The sequence below is a fragment of the Macrobrachium rosenbergii genome, chromosome 56, assembly GCF_040412425.1.
Source record: "Macrobrachium rosenbergii isolate ZJJX-2024 chromosome 56, ASM4041242v1, whole genome shotgun sequence".
NCBI lineage: Eukaryota > Metazoa > Arthropoda > Malacostraca > Decapoda > Palaemonidae > Macrobrachium > Macrobrachium rosenbergii.
Window position 1 is genome coordinate 52,533,393 of NC_089796.1, and position 25,075 is coordinate 52,558,467.

The 25,075-nt window shown below is 41.2% G+C and overlaps 1 long non-coding RNA gene across 2 annotated transcripts in view; it reads right to left on the minus strand.

Moving 5' to 3' along the window:
* Positions 1-236: 236 nt before the first annotated feature.
* LOC136836307 (uncharacterized) overlaps positions 237-25,075 on the minus strand; it is a 43,862-nt gene continuing 19,023 nt past the window's right edge. For both annotated transcript variants that reach the window (XR_010852366.1, XR_010852367.1), the window contains exon 2: positions 237-14,686. This is a non-coding gene — a long non-coding RNA (uncharacterized lncRNA). The remainder of the gene's footprint in view (positions 14,687-25,075) is intronic.

The following is a 25,075-nucleotide window of genomic DNA, read 5'->3' on the forward strand; positions in this document are numbered from 1 at the left end:
GCCATGCCAGTGGTCTGGTAAAACTAAGGTATACTTACTTTAGCTACTATATCACTGTCAGGTTCATTAACATTTGAGAATCATCATTCTGCATTTTATGAAGACAGTACTGGAGAAAACAGAATATAAAATAATACAATTAAAGATGCCCGAACAATCTTAGTATATATATCCTATTATGGAGAGAGTTTTTCTTGTTAACAGAGAACCATGAATCAAAAAATAAGATGCTTCTGAACTGTTCACATTTTTAATAAAAAAAAACAAAGAGCAAAAAGTTTTTAATTTCAGTTTAAAAATAGTTTACATGTTATTTTTTGTCAGTTTATACAACAGTAGTAAAATACATACAGTACTCAGTTCAATTGCTAATTAATATTATCCTTGAGGCTTAAAATTATTTTGAAAAACTGGCAACTGTGAAACTGCTAATTACAAAATGAAGTCATGGTAAACCTTTATTTAGTAGGGTTAACATATAATGATGAAACACAAGTTCACACTGAAATGATAATATAAGCTATAATATACTGGTAATACATAAATAAGTAACACACATATTCATATTTACTGTAGATATGGCATTTACAATTTGATTGATTGATTATGTCTATTAAAACTGGTGTCACAACATCTAGTTTGTATTTTGAGAGATTGAATGTCTTTTTATTCCTAACCAACTGACATTTTTCAGTTTAACTTGCAGCTTTATGGGAATCTGGACACGAGTCGTCAGACATAAAGTGATGCATATCTATATAAATACTGCAAATTAGGATTTTTTCTGGCAACAAGGGAAACTCATCCAAGAAGCAATACATAAATTCTTTACATTTCATACATATATGCCAATATTTTTTATCATAAAATGTCCTAAAACAATGTAATTTTATCTTACAGACAGAAACAGATCAGTAATACTAATGCTTATTTGGCATCTGGCACCCCAGATACCTATCAGTCACCATTCTCACATTCCATGTAGTTTCTTCAGGGTTGTTAACAGTTGAGCAGAAATCCCTACACTGTTTCGAGACAGACTGCAAATATTCTTTATTTCTTTTTCATTACAATTATTCCTCATTCACTGCGTTTGTTACAGCCTTTCATTTCTTGTTCACCTTCCTTATGTGACAGTGATTTTTACACCTTGGCTCGTAGTTATCAACTAATTGGTTGCTATCTTTTTGGATCACTGGTCTTGCTGGTGGCCAGTGCTGACTGTAAGCTTAGATGCCTATTTAACAGGTTTAATGCTTACTGGTCAACAGCAAATGAGTGGTTAACTAACTTTCCATGTACACATTACCTGACTTTAGGTTGCAGATATTTAGGTGTACTGCGAACAAAGAGTAAAGTTTGATTGTCTTTACTTGGTTGGGGTGTAACTTTTTTTTTTTATATATATATAAATAACCACCCTATGATGGCCTTAAAAATGTGCCAGCTCATTTTCCAGGCAAGCTAAAAAGTGGAAGGGCTCCCACTCAGTTGTACACATCAGGTCTCCAAAGCACTATCTAATAATAGCATAACCCTTCCAACTGCTTCTGTCACCTCAAGAGCACTTGCTTGGTTACCAGATTTTTCAAATGTTTTGTACTCAGTTCACTTAAATTCTACTTTGGTATTATAATTAGACTAGTTTCTCCATACATTTCATTCTAGAAATGGGGTTTTTCATATTTTTCCATAAAAACTATCAAAATAAGTATGGAGCACTTTGATATGGAAGCTGGCAAAGTAAGTGGTGTCCTTCATTTTTTGAACATCTGCTCTATAAGCTATCCTGGGTTTTACTTTTTATAACAATTTAAGTTTGGTATGATAATAGTGTAGGCTTGTTAGGTACAGTATTTTTTATTCACCTGGCTTTGCTTATTCATAAACTGAATTTTCTTTGCAAATGTGGTTCATCAAGTTATGCTTAACAACTCAAAAAATATTTTCTTGTTTGGAGCACAGTTATTTCACGTGGAATGACTGATGCTTTCTCATATAACTTTTCATAAGTTTTGCATAAATGCTTACAAAGAAATTTTCTTAATGTTACTGTATTTGTTTAACATTACCACATTATAATCAGTGAGTTTGTAAAGTCCCCACTAAACAGGTTTTCGGTGAAGAACCTCCCGTTTTCTACGGTGCCTTTCGCCTGACCTTAGGTCAGGCTAATTAGCCCTGTTTTTTCTATGTAACTGCACATTCATTACCAATCCATATTTGCCCTTGCCTATTGTGTATGTAACAGAGTATCTTTGTATTTAATCTACTATTTTTGTTGTCACGTTATCTATATGTACCCATCTTATTTTTGCATAATGAATGATTGACCTCGGGTCACTTGTATGTCTTTGTTCTGACGTCCGCACACCGCTTTATAAGCGGGCTACTTCCTCAATAAACTAGCAGTACTCGTCTACCAGCTCTTTTCTTTAGCACCCTCTCACAGTGGTGACCCCCGGAGTGGTTCCCGGAGCCATTAACGGACTCAAACTGCAACTCAGTCTTGGCCCCATGAACCACCCCACGCCCCTAACGGACTAACTACGGCGCTCTGTTAGAGTGTCCGGGCGTTATCGACCCTCGTCAGCAAATCACCAGTGTCATTAGTGGACCCACATGACATGCTCCCAAGCATGTATTGACGCGAGTGTTAACTCATATTCCAAGTGAGAGCGCCGAAATGAGCATGGAAGCGGACATCTCCTCCCTCATACAAATAACCACAAACTTCTCAGAGATGGAGATCTCCCTCGCGCAACCCCCACGCCAAAACCCGCGCGCTCCTCCACGCCAGTACCCGCTCCTCGAGTGATGTGCCTCCCGACGGATCAACCAAGGGCCACCCTCACCATAAAGCTGCCGCCGTTCACCCATAACAACCCGACATCATGGCTCTACAGGGTCGAGGGGCAGTTCAGGGTGGCAGGTCTGACTGACGAGGTGCTGCAGGCGGACATAGTAATCAACGCCCTACCGGAGGAGATATATAGGAAGGTCGTCCCATGGGTGACTTCGCCTTCGAGCCCTGCCTACTATCAGCACCTGAAGGCCTCTCTCATTGAGACCTGCTCCCTGCCGGTCTCCGAGAGAGATGCCCGAACCCTCGACCTCGCCATCAACCCCCAGCAGGGCACGAACCTCCTGGAGACGTGGCACACCCTCCAGGACCTCCTCCTCCTCTCCAAGACGGACAGCAGGGGCAGGCACAAGGAGATCAGCCTGTCGAAGGAGATCAGCCTGTCGAGGGAGATCCTCCTGTGGCAGCTCCTCCCAGAGGTTCGGGGTCAGATTAAGGAGCCCTATAACCTGCCGGTTGAGGACCTCATAAGAACGGCACAGCAGCTAACGGACTCCACAAGGGCAGCGAAGCGGGCATCCACGCCCACACACCCTGTCAACTGCCTCCAGTCGGGGGAACACAACGCGGAGGAGATCAAAGTCGCCGCCAGGAGGCGGCCACCCTATCACCAGAATAAAGAAAGGCCGGGGATTTGCTATTACCACCGGGAGTTCAGCAAGGACGCTCAGAATTGCGAAGCCCCCTGCCTTTTCGCCCATCCAAAAAATGGGGGAGGTGGCGGCCACCCTCACAGGCCACCATGGCAGCAGAAGCACCCAGGAGCCCCACACCAGTAAGGTTCTACGACTGCGACACCATCTCCGGCAGGATGATGCTGATCGACATGGGAGTCGTGCGGTCAGTGTTCCCGCCTTCCAGAGAGGACCGCAAAAGCCCGCTGGCCCCGGCTGCCTCCCTGACGGCTGCCAATGGGTCCCCCATCCTCTCCTATGGCACCAAGCTTCTGTCGGTCTCCATCCTGGGCCGGAGGTACATGTAGAACTTCATCGTCGTGGACGTGAGGAACCCACTTCTGGGTGCGGACTTCCTGGCCCACTTCGGACTGGCAGTCGATGTCGGCTGCAAACGCCTTCTGGACGCCGAGTCCTGCCAGTCCCTGTCCCCAGCGCCAGGCCCCAACGCGCACACAGTATGTTCTGTCGCTCCCCGCCAGTACGCCTCCCTCCTGAAGGAATTCCCTGAGGTGTTCAAGCCCAAACTTCGTCAGGTACCTGGAGCCCCCGCCAAGCACAGAATTTATCACCACATCAAGACAAGGGGCCCCCCGACGCACGCAAAGTTCCGGAGGCCTCCCCCTTCAGCGCCTACAGGAGGCCAAGAATGCTTTTGCCGAGATGGAGTGTATAGGCAAATGCAGAAAGGCCCCCAGCCCGTGGGCCTCTCCTTTCACATGGTGCAAAAACCGGACGGCTCCTAGAGACCCTGCGGCAACTATAGGTGGCTCAACCTCGCTACGGAACCAGATCACTACCCCTTCCTGAATATGCAAGACCTCACGGCCTCTTTCCATGGGGCCAAAATATTTTCAAAATTAGATTTGCTAAAGTCCTATTTTCAGTTACCAGTAGCTCCAGAAGACTTTCCCAAAACCGCCATCATCACGTCCTTCGGGTCCTGTGTCTTCACCTTCCCCACCTTCAGAATGAGGAATGCAGGGGCAACTTTCCAGAGACTGATGGACAGCATCCTGGGGGACTTGAACCTCTGCATCTGCTACATTGACAATATCCTTATTTTTTTTCCAGGTCCCACAAAGAACACCTGCAGCACATCCGGAAGGTCCTGCAGCACCTGCAGGAGAACAGCCTCGTTGTCAGATTCAACAAGTGCACCTTCGGCGTCGAAAAAGTTGACTTCCTGGACCACGAGATATCCCCAGAAGGCGTCCGCCCACTTGTATCGAAGGTTGAGGCCATTGTCCGGTTCCCCACCCCTACCTCCGTCAGGGGCATACAAGAATTCCTCGGGATGGTCAACTACTACAGGAGGTTCATCCCCGGGGTCGTGCACACCATGGCCCCCCTAACGGAGATCCTCAAGGGCCATCCGGAGTCCTTAGTGTGGGGCCCCAACCACCAGCGGGCCTTCTCCCTGACGAAGGCCGCCCTTGCCAGGGCAACAGCCTTAGCCCACCAGGACCCCAGCGGCCCCCTCCAGCTAACAACGGACGCCAGCAACGTTGCCTGTGGGGCTGTCCTGGAGCAGGTCGTCAATGGAGCCCCTCACCCCATCGTCTCCTTCAGCAGGAAGCTCAGCCCCACCGAGTCCCGCTACAGCACCTTCGACAGGGAACTCTTCGCGGTGTACCAAGCGGTGCGCCACTTCAAGTTCCCCCTGGAGAGAACGCCCTTCACAGTTTGGACGGACCACCAGCCGCTGGTCCACACCTTCACCAAGGTGGGAGATGCATGGTCCTCCAGGCAGCAGCGGCACCTTGCGGCCATCGCGGAGTTCACCTGCACCATCAAATACCTCCCCGGCAGGAAGAACCATGTAGCAGACACCCTCTCGAGAATCGAACTCAATGCGGTGCAGCTCGGGATCGACAACGAGGACCTCGCCCAAGAACAAGCCACCGACCCAGAGATTCCAGCCTACCATACCGCCATCACGTCGCTGAAGTGGAAGGATGTGCCCCTCGCCCCTGGGGGTCCAACACTGCTGAGTGATGTAAGTACTGGCCACCCCCGCCCACTGGTGCCCGCCTCCCACTGACGTCTGGTCTTCAACATCATCCATGGACTGTCCCACCCCTCCGGCAGGATGACGGCCAAGCTGCTGGCAGAGAAGTTCGTATGGCATGGCATACAGAGGGACGCAGCGTCCTGGGCAAGGCAGTGCATTCAGTGCCGGACCAGCAAAGTAGGGCGTCACACCGAGTCGGGGGTGGGTGAGTTTCCTCAGCCAGGAAGACGGTTCGGGCACATCCACGTCAATGTTGTGGGTCCTCTTCCCCCATCAGGAGGAGCCAGATACCTTCTGACAATCGTCGACCGCTCCACCAGGTGGCCCGAGGTGATTCCCATGGAAGAAGCCACCGCCAGTGCGTGCACCGAGACCCTCCTCTCCAGCTGGATTAGCCGGTTCGGTGTCCCGGACCACATAACTACAGACAGGGGTCCAGCTTTCCTGTTCAAGCTGTGGAACCGCCCTGGCATGCCTGCTGGGGACCACTCCCCACAGCACCACCGCCTACAACCCCGCAGCCAACGGATTGGTGGAAAGGTTCCACAGGTCCCTGAAAGCACCCCTCATGGCTCATTGCACCGTGAAAATTGGAAGTATCAGCTGCCCTGAGTCCTCCTCGGGTTGAGGACCGCCCCCCAGAGCCAACGGCGACCCGTCCGCAGCAGAAAAAGTCTACTGGGAGTCCCTCGTTGTCCGGGCGAACTCATCACGCAGGACCGGGACAACCAAACACCACAGAGGCTTCGCGACAGGGTCGGAAAGTTCGCCCCCTGCCAGCAGACGTATACCGGTCTGTCCTCCACCACCCACATCTTCGTCAGGAACGATGCCGTCCGCCTGCCCTTAATAAGGCCCTACAGGGGGCCCTTTCCTCGTGCTGGAGAGAAACAAAAAGGCTTTCCGGGTGGCCATCCACGGGAAGGACGACTGGGTGTCGATAGACAGCCTCAAGCCCGCAATCCTGGAGGAGGACGTTGACGGCACTCCCCAGGGACCCCCTGCAGGAGACGTCGCCCCACCCACTCATAAGGAAGTCGTGCGGGCGCCCCCGGAAAGGCCCGCACCCAGGCAGGGAGTCTACCAACCACTCCCGCACGCAACATACCAGAGCCGAACGCAACCCCCACCTGACGTCAAGGAGTCACGGACCTCTCCACCGCCCCAGCAGATACTTGCTGTGATCAGATGTTACCTACGTCTTGGGGCGGGGGGGGGGAGTATTGTAAAGTCCCCGCTAAACGGGTTTTCTGTGAAGAACCTCCCGTTTTCTACGGTGCCTTTCGCCTGACCTTAGGTCAGGATAATTAGCCCTGTTTTTTCTATGTAATTGTACATTCATTACCAATCCATATTTGCCCTTTCTATTGTGTATGTTACAGAGTATCTTTGTATTTAATCTACTAATTTTGTTGTCACGTTATCTATATGTACCTGTCTTATTTTTGCATAATGAATGATTGACCTCGGGTCACTTGTATGTCTTTGTACTGACGTCTGCGCGCTGCTTTATAAGCGGGCTGCTTCCTCAATAAACTAGCACTACTCGTTTACCTGCTCATTTCTTTAGCACCCTCTCACAAGTTTAGCCTTGGCATAGCTTTATGGTTTTTCATTTAGCCTAGCCTAGGTCACTGAATGACTTAGAGTTGATGTATTGAAACTGCTGGTAAACAGTGCAGTAGTTTCATGTCTAGTACAGTACTGGAAGAAAACTTATATAGTTTTTGTTGAGATCAGACTTGTAAACCCCTCAGGCTTTGGACTAGAAGATTTTTCATTAATACCATATATATCTGCATATAAATGTCCTTTAAATCATAAAATTCACCCCTAAAAACAGGGGGTCGTCTTATACTACCATTCTAAAAATTAAACCTTGAATTCTAAGTGATGTTTATTGGTATGCTAGCCTCAGCATTGGTGCGATAACCACTGACACACATGAAATGATTCACATTATGAAATAAAGTGATAATAAAGGTAATAAAACTATTTTTACCTTATTTATTATTGGCATATCTTCATAATAAATAGCCTATTCAAGCAATAATTCCATATCAATGAAACCAACTTTTATTTATGCAAGGCCAGCCAGCTGACAAAATGTAAATATCGAGTTAGGTTGCGCTCACAGCAACCTTTATCTTTCGGTAACCTAGTGTAATTATCGTTGACTGGCGATGAAACGTAAATAAAACAATGGTTTCCCTTTTAGGCGCCATGTGTAGAAAAAACATGATATAGAATCGACTTTGTCATTTCGTTTACCATATATACAGTACTTGTTAACACGCGATCTCGCAAGTCATGCGACCCCCAAATTTTCACCCATAAAAAATTATTTTCACATGTATCTCATGTATCATGCAAGTTCCTTTTTTTCAGAGACCAGATTACTATGGACTAACCTCTTTTACTCCATCTCTTTATCCAATCTTCTAGCTAAATAAGTTAAAAAAGCAAAAGCAAATGATAAAAGTATTGTTAGTTACGTTATACTTGTTGAGTAAATGAGTACAGCCATAAACAACCAAACAAGAAACAACTGTTTTGCTTTGAACATGGTCTAGGCCATGGCTATGAACAACCAAATCGGATAAAAACAGCCGTTTTGCTTGCATTTCTACCATTGTACAAAAGTAAACAATTACTGTAGTTATGTTACAAATAACATTAAGTAGAATAGGACTGATAAATATTTTATATATATACCTGTATTTGCTATGGAGAAAAGATCGCAAGGAAATATACTGCTAAATTTAAGCTGCAAGTTGTAGCTGAAGCTGAGAAAACAAACAATGTTCAAGCGCTAATGACTATAAATTATCGTGCATCGGCAACATGGATGAAACTCCTATACAGGTAGTCGTCGACTTACGACGGCATTAGGTTCTGACAGAGTGGTTGTAAGTCGATCTCATCGTAAGTCGACCAACCACATATGTACATGTATTCTGTACCCACAGTATATTATCCATCATATATTATATCCTCAGTATGACTAGCCTACATATACATTTTATATTATCCCAAAAATGTGCATGTATAGTACCTATTATTATGTTTAGCATATGAAATCTTATCATGCTTGAACTCCTTGATTAATACTTACTTTTATTACTGTATTTAACATTTTTATTGTAGGCATTCAAACCATCTGTCTGGTCTGTTTACATTTTCTTATCCGCCATTTGCATTGCCAATTGGCTACACGTATGACGTATTATTTACTTTTATTTATTTATAGGTTTGAATTAAATACATACAGTATTTGACGGCCTATAAGACGCACTTTTTTAACAAAAAAAAATGGCCTAAAAAATCCCCCTGTGCCCTATGTACATAATGTAGGCTCAAAATTTAAGAATTTTGGCCGAAATTATACATGAAACATCACGTAGATGTAGCCTAGCCTAACATTCGGTGTTATCCTAATAACCTATTAAAAAACAAAGTTTATTACAATTATTTATCATTATCACACTTACCATCACCGCAATTACTACTGCTAGTATTATAATCAATATCTACGTTGTTATTATCGATATTTTCATTAAAATGTGTTAATATCATTATCGTCGTCTACAGCGGATCGCCGCATTCCACATTTACAGACTTACAGTACGTGTGCTGCCACCCATTGGTGATTATCTCGAGAGCTTTACGGATAACAAGGTTTCGTTCAGTTGGTAGTTGGCAATTCCTGCTAACATTCTCTTTACACATAACAACATGGCTTCGATCAACTGGTGGTTGACAATTCCTGCTACCATTCTCTTTAGGCATAATAACAAGGCTTTGTTGAGTTGATACTTCGTAACTCGTGCTAGCATTCTCTTTTAAGAATAATAACATGGCTTTGTTCAGTTGCTCACGAGACTCGAGCCGTTACATAGGAAACATTTTTATTTATTGGATTTTACCCCTTGATTGCATACTTTTATAATATATAATGGATATATATAACATATATTACCGTAGGTAACATCTTTATTAATGTTTTGGTTGATTCTACCGGTAAGAATATGATTAAAATAAAAACCCCATGTCCTTATATGAACCCAGAAGGGAAGCAGAGGGCAAAGGCTCTAGCTATGCAGGCTCCAAAGACAGTAAAGGTTAGTCTGATCATTTCAGTATGGGGTTTGGATTATGACAAGTAAAGCACAAGTAGCTTCTACTGACCAAGTGGCAGCTAAGGATTTTACGATACTAAGAAGAAACTCATAGAGGACCAAGAATAATTCCCAGAGCAGGTACTCAAGGCAGACAAAACTGCATTGTTATGGAAAAAAATGCCACAGAGCACATTTATTAGACAACAAAAGTCAAGCAGTAGTTATAAAGAAGGAAAAGTGAGACTGATGCAGCATCAATCTCTTTTGTGCTAACAGCACTGGGTCTATGATCAGGGCAGCCCTATTTTATAAAAGCAGCTCTATTTTATAAAACTACTAATTACCAACCCACAGATGAAAAAAAACAAATTCCAACTGCCAGTCTTCTGGACAAAATAAGAAGAGATGGACTACCAGAACACTTTTCCTAGGGTGGTTTTGGAAGATACCTCCCCAACAATAGACAATTTTAAAGCTTTATTGGTGGTGGACAGTGGCCAAGCCACCCAGAATCCCAAAAATTCAACACTGAAGGCATTACAGTCATCTATTACAATGTCACTAATCAAACCTCCAGATCAGAAGGGCAATGACATTTAAGGCCCATTACACTCAATACTCTAACGAGAGAATTTTTCAGGCTATGAAAGATGATCCCACTGAAGAAAACATTATGATGTGGAAATTTTATACAATTGCCAATGTTACAAATATCATTGAAAAGCCATGAAAGCTCTCCAGCCTGAGACAAGAAACACTTGCTCAAAAAAAAAAAAAAAAACTTTGGCCTGAATGTGTTAATGACTTCATCAGATTTACCACAGAGCCAATCAAGGAATAACAAGAGAAATTGTGACAAAGGTAAAGAAGGTGACTGGGGGAACACTTTTAAGATAATAGAGCTTGTGGAAATTCCAGATTTAATTAATAACCCCAAAGTTAACAGGGGATGACTTGGTGGAGCTAACCCAAACAGATACTATATCAAATGGAAAAGATAAACCAGTGCCAGAAAACAAGTTTGCTTTAACCTCTTCCCGCTCAACCCCGTGTATTCTCGGGTTTAAGATAACCGTCATATTTCAGTAAGCCCGAGTATACTCGGAATTCTGTTATCTCTTTCCTAGCAACTCCCAGTAAACTCAGCTGTTGTTTAAATTAGTCTCCCACTATAGAAAGCCGTTTTCTATGCATATAAGTGCCTTTTTTTTTTAGAAAATTGTAGCTACCTTGGCGCCAGTTGGCCGTTGGAGACGCGTCCTTTCATCAGGCAGGATTTCCATTGTTTTTCGTGGATTTTCTTTTATTATTATTGATATAACTATCATGAGTAGTGAGAGTGACAGTGATACCGAGTATTATGATGGAATGGACGATTCAGGGAGCGAAAGTGATGGTGATATGACGTCAGACTATGATACTTCAGATGAAGATGATGAAGATAATGTTCCTGATAACCAAGGCTGGCAAAGAATAACAATTTCGGATGATAAACCACCCTCTCCTCCACAACCTGCATTTCCCTTTATTGGTGATAACATAATTCATTATGTATATACTACTGAAGATGATGAAGAAAATACATATATTCAGTATTTTGAGTCATTTCTTGATGACAATATTTTAGACATTATTGTTACAGAGACGAACAGGAATGCTGAACAAAAGTTGAGTGGAAAATCAGAAACAGAGAAAATGAAATGGCATCCAACATATCGGGAAGAAATGAGGATTTTCCTTAGTGTTATTATGCTACAGGGGATTGTAAAGAAACCTGAAGAAAGCCAATACTGGTCTAAGATGCCTTTGTTACATACACCAATTTTTGCTAAAATTATGCCACATCGCAGATTTTGCAAAATAAAGCAGTATTTGCATTTGTCAAATAATGAGGATTTTGACCCTGCCACTCATCCTTGCCCAAAGCTCAACAAAATCTGGAAGTTTTATAATAGCATTGTTAGCAAATTCAAAAGTATGTACACGCCTGCACAAAATGTAGCTATCGATGAAAGTCTTTTACTTTATAAAGGACGTCTTGGTTGGGTACAATATTTGCCACTAAAAAGAGCTAGATTTGGGATAAAATATTTCATGTTGTGTGAATCAGAATCAGGATACGTTTGGAATTTTGTCATTTATACAGGTCAAGGAACAATGTTTGATAATGATTATGAAGACCTTCCCGTGTCTTCAAAAATTGTTATGATGCTGATGAAGCCATTACTGAAAAAATGCTATTACCTTACAATGGATAACTACTATAACTCTCCCCAATTAGCAGATTTACTGACAGAAAATGAAACAGACGTATATGGCACTGTCCGTGTTAGTAGAAAGGAAATGCCCTCTGGATTGAAACGAGAAAAACTGCAGAAAGGCGGTATGGTGGCTTACAAAAGAAGAAAAGTAACAGCAATAAAATGGAAGGATATGAAAGATGTATTACTTTCCACAGTCCATAACACAGAAATGGTAGAAACAGAAAAAAAAGAGGAAAATTGGTGAAGAAGCCTAAACTAGCTATGGACTACAATAACACAATGGGAGGGGTTGATAAAGTAGATCAACGTCTCCAGGATTATCCTCTTACAAGAAAAAGGAGAAAGAGGTATTACAAGAAAATATTCTTTCATATTGTCGACTTCGCATTGTGGAATTCCTATCTTTTGTATCTCAAATCAGGAGGAGAAGCAACAGCTCTAAAGTACTGTCTTCAAGTGAGAGACGAGACAATAAAAAAGTACCATACATCTATGATGCCATCAAAAGTAGGACGACCAAGTAGTGCACCTCACCCTCTTCGTCTTACAGAAAGGCATTTCCCAGATGTCGTGCCACCTACAGAAAAGAAAAGTAACCCCACAAGACAATGTGTAGTTTGTAGCAGAAAGCGAGATGCAAGTGGAAAAAGGCTAAGGAAAGAAAGCAGATACTGCTGTTTAGTGTGTGATGTAGCACTGTGTATAACTCCTTGCTTTAGGATATATCACACGAAGGATAACTTTTACGAAAAGATGAAAGAATTTATTTTACTTTATCATGTTCTGTACAGGAATAAATACATTTATTTTCAAAATATAAAGCTGAAATAGGTAATACGGAAAGAAAAGTATTATTCATTATGATGAAGGTAAAACCTTTTATTTCAATTTGTCCTTTTCTATTACTTTTTCATAAAGGCAAGAATCTTTTTCCTTTTGTGATAATGAAACCTTTTACATTTTCTACTGAAAGTATTATATTTCTGTCATCATATTTTTTTCTTCTATGTTAGTCACCAGGCTTTACTTTATCATATTGCATTTTTTCATAAATGCAAGATTTTTTTTTTGTAATAAAAATTTGCTCCTTTTATTTTCTTTTGAAGATCAGTTATGTTATAAAGTTTTACATTTATCATGTGTAATTATTTTGTTGTTATATTGAAGAATTATAAAGAATAAAAATATAGATGAAAATGCAATAAATGTATTCTTTATTTGTTATTTTCCTTGTTTCTTATAATTTCTGAGAAAACTCGGCCTTGAGAAGTTATGTAATAGTTGAAGACTATCCTGACAAAAATATTTCTTTTTTTTGAAGAAATATTCGAGGTGATTTATCACTTTAGCATATACTTTAGAAATAAACAATAAAAAAATATGCTTCATAAAGACTGGAAGTTGGGATAAAAAATGTGAGAGGGAAGGGGTTAAGTAATACTGATTCAACTGCTCTCACAGACTATTTTCATGTTATTCGCCCATCAATGATACGTGCCTTGGAAGTGAAGGAAATGACAGAAGAAACAAATGAAGAGTACCAATAAATTTCTCAAGAAATGAAAAATATAAAAGTCAGACAGAAATCACTATGTATTCCCAAAATGTCACACCCAGAAACTTGGCCTCTCCTTCAACCCACTCCACCTCTTCCACCCATGCCAACACACAAGTTTGGAGACCAGCTACTCCTCCGCCTCATGCAAAATGTATTGGAGAAAAGGGAAAAGATCCTGATAATCTACCATTACTTACAGAATAAATGATGATGACATAGTAAATTTTTTAAACAGCCATCTGTTGTGTGTGTGTGTATGTATGTTTTCGTGTGTGTTACAACTGCAGCAAGAACTGCATCATTGTTTGTGCTTCATCATCTTTATCAAAATTGTTCAAGTCATCATGTACAAGACCTACGCAGAAGTGGATACATATCAGTGCTTTGTTTTATAAGTTTAATAACTTACATTTGGTATAAAAAATAATCTACAGTAATATACATATACAGTATAGTTTTTTATTGGTATAGTATGTATAACATGTGTTCACTCTCTTAGCCTATACTAAACTGTGGATACTTTACTATTCACCAAGTGTGTATTGTACTGTACATATATTACTTGGTAAATTGTCAACATTTTATACAAAATATTGGTAAAGTTTATGGCCACAATACACTGTACAGCAATAAGATTCAAGCTTTATGGAGTAAAAAGTTATTCACAATATTTTGAATTTTACGGGAGGCTAGCACCTATCACGCCTCTGAGTTTCAAGGAACAACTGTTTGTATACTCTGAACTCACAATCAGTACAAGTTTACAATGCCTTATCTGAAACCCTTGGGACCAGCTGTGTTTTGGTTTTTTGATATTTTTTGGATTTAAGAACTGAAGCTTGCTCTCCCAGTGGGGTCTGGGGCGAGCTTCATTTTTGGTTGCTTATGACTAGACTTAGCTTACTATTCCTGTCATATTTAAGTTAGCTGCTGATCAATTAATAGGCCTAAAAGCAAATATTCTGTAGGCTAAATGTGAACTGTTATGCATTCAACTAAGCATAATTACCAAACACACAGTTTGTCTAATAATTCATTAATGCAAAATAAACAACAGAAAGTACAAACATTTACAACCAAATTAACAAACAGCTGTTTACTTATGTTTGTTACCATCACTGCTGCACATCTATTGTTAAGAGCTGCTTACAGCTGTCGGTGCTAAAAACTTGCTAATTCTCAACGGCGACTTCTATAAGTAAAAATAAAATAAATTTTTATAAACCCTTCATGCAAAGGAAAAGATCTTACAAAAGTATACCACTAAATTTAAGCTGCAGCTGAAGAAACGAACAACACGCAGGCAGCAAAATGCTTTGGAATAAGTAAAAGCAATGTCCAAAACTGGAGGAAAAAAAACTTTACTGTACTTAATTTGAAATTTACTGCAATTATAAATAAAGGTAAGCTAACATTTTCAACCCAATCTTGTTAATTTACAAAGAAGTATCTCCAAATAATGTTTCACTCAGCAAATAATGGCAAAGACTATGGGTAAAGGTTAATCGGCTGATGATTTTTAGAATGTAAAAATACTAGAAGGCAAATTGTGCATGAACTTAACGCTCATATTTTATAACACCCTAACAATATAATAAATGTAACATAATTTAATACAGCAAGCAAAACATTTTATTAAATTGCCATTATTCCAAATACAACTGTACTATTTGACTCTTGCAAATGGATACTGTCAGCATAACAGCCTAACTGGGGCCACCACTTATAACACACACGCACATTTTGTATCGGGTATGGTGTGACCCGCTAAAATTAGGTTAAAAATTATGTTTTGGAGATCACACTGCATATGAGTAAATACAGAAAACACATGCAGTTTTGCACTAAGTGGACTTATAAATGGCATTAAATTATATCGACCTTATGACTTTACGACTGAACTGCCCTCCACGAAAAATCTTGATTTTTAGAATTTTGGATAGGGGATTGTAAACCTGTACAACAGTAAAGTAAAAAGGCAATGTTTTGCATATTAAAAATTACTACTGGCAATTTTTAATTATAATTTTTTTACTGTGTAAATTCTCTTTTACACCTGTTAAAACTCCTTTTTTTTTAGTTTTCTATATAAGAAAACTATTGTGCCACCTTTGGCCGTCCGCACCTTTTCTGTCCGCCTTAAGATCTTAAAAACTACCAAGGCTAGAGGGCTGCAAATTGCTATGTTGATCATCCACTCTCTAATCATCAAACATGCCAAATTGCAGCCCTCTATCCTCAGTCGTTTTTATTTTATTTAAGGTTAAATTTAGCCATAATTGTGCTTCTGGCAACGATATAGGATAGGCCACAAAGGGACGTGGTTAAAGTCTCATGGGCCGCAGCTCATACAGCATTATACCAAGACCACCGAAAGATAGATCTATTTTTGGTGGCCTTGATTATAAGCTGTAGCGGCTGTACAGAAAACTCAGTAGTGCTTAAGAAACTTTGGTGCATTTTTTATTTGTTTTATTTTGGAATGCTTTTGAAGACTGAACTGTTCGGTTAAATTTTCTGTGTCCCGTGCTTTTCATAAAGGAAAGTTGCATAGCTGTCATCTTTTTGTGCATACAGTATATGTATGCCCCATGCATTTAGTGCAACATTTCCCTCCCCCTTGAACACTGATATTGCAGTGATTTACTATGGGTCTCACAATTGTCTAAAAGACTGCCTTTAAGCAGCACTTGGTACAATTCTATTGAACCAAATTATCATCGCTATAATAAAGTGCCAGTGATGAGTTGGAGACCTATAAAACAGCCGGAGACTGCGTAAATTTCATGGAACAGTAAATATGACCAATTGCCTCATTTCATTAAAGTGATGATCTGATGAAGGAAAGGGTATGGATTTCTGTTTTAAAAGATTGACCAAGACTAAAACATAATTTTTTTACAGTATTTAGAAAACAGGTTTTGATGTAGGAAAAACCTATTTTTGGTAGTTGCCGTTGAGTCCTCAAGGGATTACCCTACCATGGTCTACCAGAGCTTCAAGGTGGCCAAACTAATATCAAAGAATTCTCATTCAGTTGGTCTCATTGGCCGGGTATTGTGAGGTAGTGATGGAGTATGTAATGGACTCTAAGGTAAGAGGGCACTTTCCCTTATCTTCAGCAAGCTGTACCTGGGTTGTTTCCATTGTCAAAACCTGCTAGAAGAAGAAGTGATTAATGCGCATGCGCAGTCCACCATATTGTCGACAAACAGACCCGCATGGAGACCAAGAAACCATTACTTTCTGTTAGTCTATGCAGAATTATCCCTTGCCCAAATCCCATGCCTTTTCATCAGGAAGTGGGAGGATTTTGAGGACTCAACAGCGACTACCAAAAACAGGTTTTGACGTAGGAAAAACCTATTTTTGGTAGTCGCTGTTGAGTCCTCAAGGAGTCACCCCCCATGGTGTGCCAAGGCTCCCATGGTGACTAGACTAGTATCAAAGAAATATTTTTATAGCCTGGTCTTGTAGCCGGGTACTGTGTCGTAATGAAAACACTATGACACGTGATAGAGTATAATGGACTCAAAGATAAGAGGGCATTTTCCTTTATCTTCAGCGAAGCTGAACCCAGTTTTTCCTACGTCAAAACCGCAAGAAGTGACTGTTGCACATGCGCGTCTGCCATCTTGTTTATGACTGGGCAGGCAAAAAGACCATCTACATTACTCTCTGCTGGTCAATGTAGGATTATCCCTTGCCCAAATCCCATGCCTTTTGTCAGGGAAGTGGGAGGGTTTTGAGGACTCAACAGCGACTACCAAAAATAGGTTTTTCCTATGTAAAAACCTGTTTTTTGATAGAGTCATCGCTGTCTCGTCCTCAAGGAGCTTTACGAAAGAAACTGACAGGTGACAAAAGGCTTAAGTTCTTAAGATTTTAAATTCCAAACAACCCAAAGAAAAAACATTTATGGTCCGAGGTCAAGCCACAAGTTTCAAGCCCCATTCCTTATTCTAAAAAACCTTTTGGGGTTTTGGAAACAAGAAATGAGAAACTAAACAAGAACTTGCGTTTTTAGGGTGAAGTTCTGTAGTGACTTACCTAAGTATGCTGGGTGTGGTTGCAGTCTTTTCGTATCTTTCCCAGCAATAGTCAGCATACTCACCCGTTAGGAAGACCCCTGGTTTTCTGCTGTAGAGCCTATGGGGTCAGGACTAACCATACCACCTACTGACATGCAGTGCAGACGAATTTGTTCGAGCTCATGGCAGTAATGTTTTAAGAACACTGTCTCTGATGCCCACCCTGTACTTTCAGAGACTTCTTCATAGGAGACATTTCTGAGGAAGGCCAATGATGTACTTACTTTCCTTATGTCATGTGACCTGGGAAAGGAGTGTGGGTTTGCTTTTTTGATTAGGGACACTAAAATTATTCTTAGCCCTTGTAAAGAGAGTGGTTTATTCGTGCTAGGGTGTAGGAAAATTGGACCTTCTGGGATGTTTGCCGTGACCTCTAGGTAAACCTTAAGTGCTTGAACTGGGCATAATGTTTTGTCTGCTAAATTAAGTTTCCTTATAAGAATAGGAGATTTCCTCCTTAAAGGATCCTCATTCTTGGCCAGGAATGATGGGCCTGGGGACAATAATAATTGATTATCAACAGTTTGTGTGATATATCGTTCCTGTCGAAGAAAGCCCAGTTCACTAATACAGGCCCCTGATGCTAATGCAATTAGGAAGATCGCCTTTTATAGCTTGTAAGTTGCGGTTGTATTTGGTCCACTGAACTGAGGAGTAGATAGAAGTCCAAGTACCTTGTTCAGGGACCAAGTAATTAGGAGTCTTTCGGGAGCAGGTCTTTATAGAACAAAAGACCGTAGAAGGGAAGTAACAACTTCCATGCTGGGGTCAATCCCGAATCCATAAAGCAAGGGTTCTGATAATGCTGTCTTGTATGACATGATTGTTGTAACCGCAAGGCATTTGTCTTCAAAAGATATACTGTATCATAAAATTTAAAAGTGTTTCTATAGAAGTTTCAACAGGCTCTCAGCTTGGATATAATCTAACCATATCTTCCATACTGACTGGTATTGTTGGATAGATGACGTCCGCAACTTTTGCACTAGGTACCTAGCAATGTTGGGTGAGTAGTTTTCACGGTAGATAATGTTTAAAAAATCCATACGTGAAGGTCTCGGCTCAGGAAGGAGGATGTGTAAATAATTTTCCCTCCTACTTTCTGGGAAAGTACAGCGGACAACAGTGGAATTGATCTTTTCGCCAGCTGTTGAAGTGATAGGAACCAATGTCTGGCTAATTTGGGGCTATTAAGTAAGCTGTTCCTTTGAAGGTTAGAAGTTTGCTCAAAACCTTCGAAATCTGGGAAAATGGTGGAAAAAGATATATCGTCCTCCAATTGTTCCAGTCTTGTAGGAAGGCATTTCTTGATATTGCTTGATTGTCCAAGTTCGGAGATACATATACTGGAAGTTTGTGGTTCTCGTATGTGGCGAACAGGTCCACTTCCGGTTGTGGAAGCATGTTGGCTATTGTTTGGAAAGAGTGGTTGTCCAACATCCACTCTGTTGAGGCTGTCGTTTTCCTCGATAAAGAGTCTGCTATTACATTGAGAGACTCTGTGAGGTGAATTGCAGACAGATGCCACTTCTTTACTTGTGCCATCTGAAGGATGGCTAGCGTTACCATGTTGAGAGGAGGTGAACGTGATCCCGATCTCTTGATGCAGGACATTGCAGTCGTGTTGTCTAGAACCAACATAATGTGTCTCTTCTGGAGGTTTGAGTTTTTTGAGAGACAAAAAGACAGCCATCAGTTCCAGGAAATTGATATGACACTTCCTCAGAGTAACTGATCACCTCCCTGCCACCTGACGATCCTCCCAATGTCCTTCCCAACCTGTCAATGAGGCATCTGTGTGTATTGTCACTCTTACAGATGGAAGAGTCAGGGTGACCTGTTTCGCCAGAGATTCCTTCCGGGTCCAAGGCCGAAGTATCTCCCCGACTTTTTTATTCTTTTGGTGAGATCTGTCTTGCAGCTTTTGTCTTTCGTGCGACAGCCAAAATTTGTTCACGTTTTTCAATTGCAATCTGAGTATTGGATCTATTATTGATGCAAATTGCAGTAGACCCATCATGCATTCCAATTGCCGTCTTGAAAGTCTGAGCTTGTCTAGGAACCTTTTGAGGTCTTTCCTTATTCTGTTCTGAGTTTTGATGGGGAGAGTCAACAGGCCCTAAAGAGTATCCCAACACAGTCCCAACCACTGAAAACGTCTGCTGGGTGTGAGGCGGGATTTTTCCAAATTTATTATAAAACTTTTTGACTGGAGTCTGTTGATCACTACTCTTAAGTTTTTTAGGCATTCTTTTCTTGTGGCCCCCAAGATTAACCAGTCGTCTAGGTAAGCTATTAGTTGTATTCCTTCCTTCCTGAGTTCCTGGACGACTACTGTTGCTAGTTTTGTAAAAATTCTTGGGGCAATGTTTAGTCCAAAGGGCATGACTTTGAACCTGCACGTCTCTTTCCCTATCCGGAACCCTAGGAAGGGGCAAAAGGGAGCAGCAATAGGGACGTGCCAGTATGCATCTTTCAGATCTATAGAAACTGTCCAACTCCTTTTTGGAATGACTGAACGTACTTGGGCAATGGTAGTCATCAGAAACTTTTGGCAAAGAGTGTACTTGTTCAATGTTGATAGGTCGAGGATCACTCTTTTTTCGGAGGAATCCTTTTTGGGAACACTGAAGAGACGTGCCTGGCGGCGAATATACGCATGTTTCTCCAAGGCATCTTTTAATAGGGCCTTCTGCACGTAATCTTCTAGAGAGGGGTTTGATGCTTGAAAGAACCCCTTTAAAGGCGGGGGAGGGTGGGACCATTTCCACCCCAGTCCGTTGAGAACAATGCTGTGTCCCCAAGGAGAAGACTTCCATTCCTTGTGGTGTCTTTGGAGTCAACCCCGACCAAACAATTCCTATTGATATCCCCCTCTTCCTCTACCTTTTCCTTTGATGGGCATTCCAGGCGTTGCTTTTCCTTTTCCTTTGTAAGATGGTTTTTGGACCTTATGAAAAGGATGTCCTTGCTTATGTGGCTGTTGCTGTCCTTTTGAAGGGGGTTGTCCTTTCTGGCTACCTACCTGTTTATGAGGAAAAGATTTGGAGGTGATTGCAGGTTTGCATGATTTTTTATCAAAACGAGCCTTTTTTGAATTGGGTAAAGGGAAATTTTGGGTTTTTTGTTTCCCAATTTCTCCTTTTCCCAGAAGAGCATACACTGTACAATTTTGTTGTTGTGCTTGCTCGTTGACTTGTGTTACCACAGAATCCTCAAACAGGTCCCTACAGAAGGGATTAGACTATAATAAGGCAGTTACATTAGGAAGTGACTTGTTGGAGCCTTCCAATGTTTCCATTCGCGCTTTTAAGCGCCAGTCTAAAAAGTCGTAGAGTGCTTCCCATAGGGTTCTCATGAGACTTTTAGCCACAGCAGCAAAGTGTCCTGGAGTCCTCTGGAAGCCTTTTGGTGGCAGCTTCTAGCAAGGTGGAAGAGGTCAAGATACTAAGGAGAAGAGTCCTAGCATGGAATTCTGATGAAGCTGTCTCATCTGAGATTCTTCTCATAGGAGTCCCAAATTGTTGAGTAGCAACATCCAAGGGGAGCTTTTTCCTTTCAAAAGGGAGTTGAAGTGTTGCCCACTCCTTGGTGGAATTTTTCGAAACCAGGAGGACTGTGACAAATGGTTTTAGTTCAGCCATTGGCTCCCATTTTCTAGTTACTACATAATTCTGGAAGTTTGTCTTCACATGGTTAATTATTTTAAAGGTGAAGGGACAGAAGGCTGGAGGTACTTGGTGAGCTAGTTGAGTTTTATTCATGATGGGAGTATAGATCCACCTACTGTTGATCTGGTAAAGGGCATCCATCAACAGCTTTTAATGTCGTATTCCCAGATAAGAGAACTGTTTCCTTTTGAGGTTTCTCCATGTCCGGTAAAGGAGGAATCAGGCGCCATTCTGTATTAGGGAATGCTGCCCTGTCTCTAAACTCCACATGTATGACTTCAATCATGGTTTTTCTCTCGTTAATAAGATACTTACCATCAGGAGAGAAAATACACATTAAAGCGTCTCGCCAAGGGTTGTTAGCATCATCATCAGGGGAGAATGTTGGAGCCACTGTTGTGTTCTGACCTGAAGCTTTATAATTAGCCCTGGATCTTGTTTGGTCAGAGTTTGTTTCCACTCTCCCTTTTCGATTGCAGGATGCAGTACTTTTACACTTTGGAGTGTACATCACTGACTTTATTTCTTTAATTTCCTGTTCGGAATCATACAAAATGCCCATTATGTACTGCAGTTCTGTGGCAAGGGCATCTTTGATGTTGCTCATAATTTCCTTATGGAACTGATCAAATACTGCAATCTGTGCATCCCTTTTGGGGGAGCTTGCATATTCTGACTGAGCATCTGCAGCCGAAATGTGACTGCCTGTAGCCCAGGGAGTAGAAGTCCTCGGTGAGTTACTATATCCCTCAGAATATGTAGTCATTTCACTTGGGGTTAACTGAATCCTTGTATCCCTTTTGGGGGAAGGATCCTGATCAGCTTCTGAAAGTTGCATGGGGGATTGAATTCCTTCTGGAAAGTTTCTACCCCGGTGAGCTGAAGGTAGTGTCCCTGGTCCTTCTGGGCTCAGCAAGGACATTTCGGTAGCAATATCAATTTCATCTAAATGATGATCACCTCCAAGAGGAACTTCCTCCATTTTCTCCGCAGAGTTTACCTGAGAAGTCCTGGGGACTGATGTTACTGGGTTTTGGTCCGAATATGGATCCTCTGAGAATGGGTTAAATATATGCTGCCGGAGTTCTGCCGGAAAGATATAATCTCCCCCTTCCTCTCCCTTGCTGAACACTAGGACCCATCGAGACAGCCTGAAACGAGCTGTTTTGTCCTTGAAACTTGCTGCCAAGAGCACATTGCAAATTTTGCACATATCTGGCGACCAAGCAAATCTGTCCTGTTTTTTCCAAGGACTATGCTCGTGGCAGGTGGAATGGGCCGTACCCACTGGCAAAAAGCGGACCAAGCAATTTGCTATGGAACACTTGAGCTGAGGGTCCTGCATAGTGGTGGCCCTGTAGTGAAAGAACAAAGTTGTTATTAGAAACTAATTTAGAATAAATTGTTTTCTGAAAGAACAGACACTTTGTAAAAAAAACCTTGTGCCATTAATATATTACATCTTACAGGTTAATTTGGTTACCATGCGTAAATGTAATACGTTATAAAATATGCGAGTTAACTTAAACTGTTTTAGGTTTTACGTTGACTGACAGCATATAAGGCTGCATTATTTAAGCTGTTAGTCCTTTTGCAATGGATTATGTGAGATTTTAATTCTTAATTGTCATGCCATAAGGACTATTCTATAAACTAATTTGTTTAACAGCTAAACCAAGCTACTGTTTTAAATGGCTTAGTTTAATACTTCTAGTATAATCTACTTTAATCTAAGCATAGAAGATCTCTTAGAAGATTCTCACTTAACCTATTCTAGGTCGTTTCTTATTCTAGGTTTAATTAAGAACCTAAGGATATAAGCTATACCAAAAATTAATTTTATCTGGTTTTTTGTTTCGTGCAGCTGAGACTACATTTTTGTCTGATACTCAGCCGTGCTGTTTCTAAATTAACAGTCGGAACGTTCCCTTGAGGGGTTTCCACTAAATCTGGTTAGGCTATTGTCTGTTCTAAGTTTATATCACCTGTAAGGGAATAGGCTTCATAAGACCTTACTAATGTTATTGACCCTAGAATACTGTTTATATGCACTACTGGGCTTATTCTTTCTTAGCCTAGTTAGGGTATTAGCTGATCCAGACTTTTATAGATTACAAATATATATATAGGCTATATAAACTTAGCAATTTGTTAATAAGTAAGCACAGTTAGGCTACTATGTTTGTCCAATCCTAGGTTATTTGGTCTATTATATCATATACTGTAGTAGGCTAATAATGTATACTCTTATACTCAGGTGATCACTTACTCTAATCTTGGATACTGCCTAATCTGGGCTAATTATTTCACAAGGGTATGGTTACATAAAACACAAATGCCTTAGTACGTGGCCTTGAGGCTAAGCTACCATCTCATCTTGCACAGGTTACTATTTTCATCTAGTTCTAGATTATCATCTAGTATAGTGATTGTCCAATAATGGGGTGTTTTTGTAAGTTTAACTTAAACTAATATAGCTACTGCCTAGTCCTAGATTATATAGATCATAAGCATCTACCGAGGTTATACAGACGGGAAAATTTTTAGTTTCCTGTTTACCGAATTCTAGGATCCTTGGTGTAAACTGGGCTGTTGCCCAGTTCAATAAAAGGATATGTTTTAAAAGGTTCTTACTTACCTTAAATTGGGTTACTATCGAACCCAGGTTATTTAAATCACCTTTAGGATATGTAATCCTAGTATATAGGCTATGGACAACATCTACTACATTTACATTATTCTGACTGAATTTGTTAGGCTACTGAATCATGTAGGCTACCGCCTAGGTTATTGTGGACACCGTTATCTGAAAGGATTATCTAAATTAATACTAAATTGTGGAACATTTCTTTAGCTACACATTTTAAACTGAATGATCAAAACATAAAATTTTTAGAGCTTTCGCAAATAACAGGGATCATGAGAGGGCACCGGCCATGTGCTCTGAAGACACCGACCATGTGCTCCAAAAACAAAGTTCAGTTTTCGGGATTCCATGCACAAAAAACATTTGTTCCACAGTTAAAACCAACAATTTTTAGAACTCTAGTTTAAAAATAAGCACTTAACTTTCGTGTTTGATGTTTCCATAATACTTGCTGCTTTTACTCTCTAGAAAACAGTAAGGAGCACTGACGGGTTGTGCGAATCACTTGCGCTAGCAGAGGGCAATGGTGCTGGTCTTATCCCTTGCCCAAATCCCATGCCTTTTCATCAGGAAGTGGGAGGATTTTGAGGACTCAACAGTGACTACCAAAAATGGGTTTTTCCTACGTCAAAACCTGGTTTTTGATAGTGTAGTCACTTGTTTTGTCCTCAAGGGGCTTTACAAAGAAATTGAAAGGTTATGAAAAGGTTTAAGCTTTCAAATTTTAATCCCAACAACCCAAAGAAAAAACATTTCTGATCACAGGTCAAGCCACAAGTTTTAAGCCCTATTCTTATCAGAACAGATTTCCTTCTTAAAGGATTCTCATTCTTGGTCAGGAATGATGGGCCAGGGGACAATAATAATTAATGATCAGCTGTTTGTGTGATGTATCGTCCCCGTCTAAGAGAGTCCAGTTCACTAATATGAGCTCCTGATGCTAACGCAATCAAGAAGATCGCCTTTTGCAGCATGTGAGTTGTGGTTGTATTGGGTCCGCTGAGTTGAGGGGTTGATAGAAGTCTAAGCACCTTGTCCACGGACCAAGTAATTGGAAGCCTTGCGGGAGCGGGTCTTTGTTGTGCAAAAGACCACAGAAGGGAAGTGACAATTTCTATACTAGAGTCAATACCGAATCCATAAAGTAAGGTTTCCATTAATACTGCCTTGTA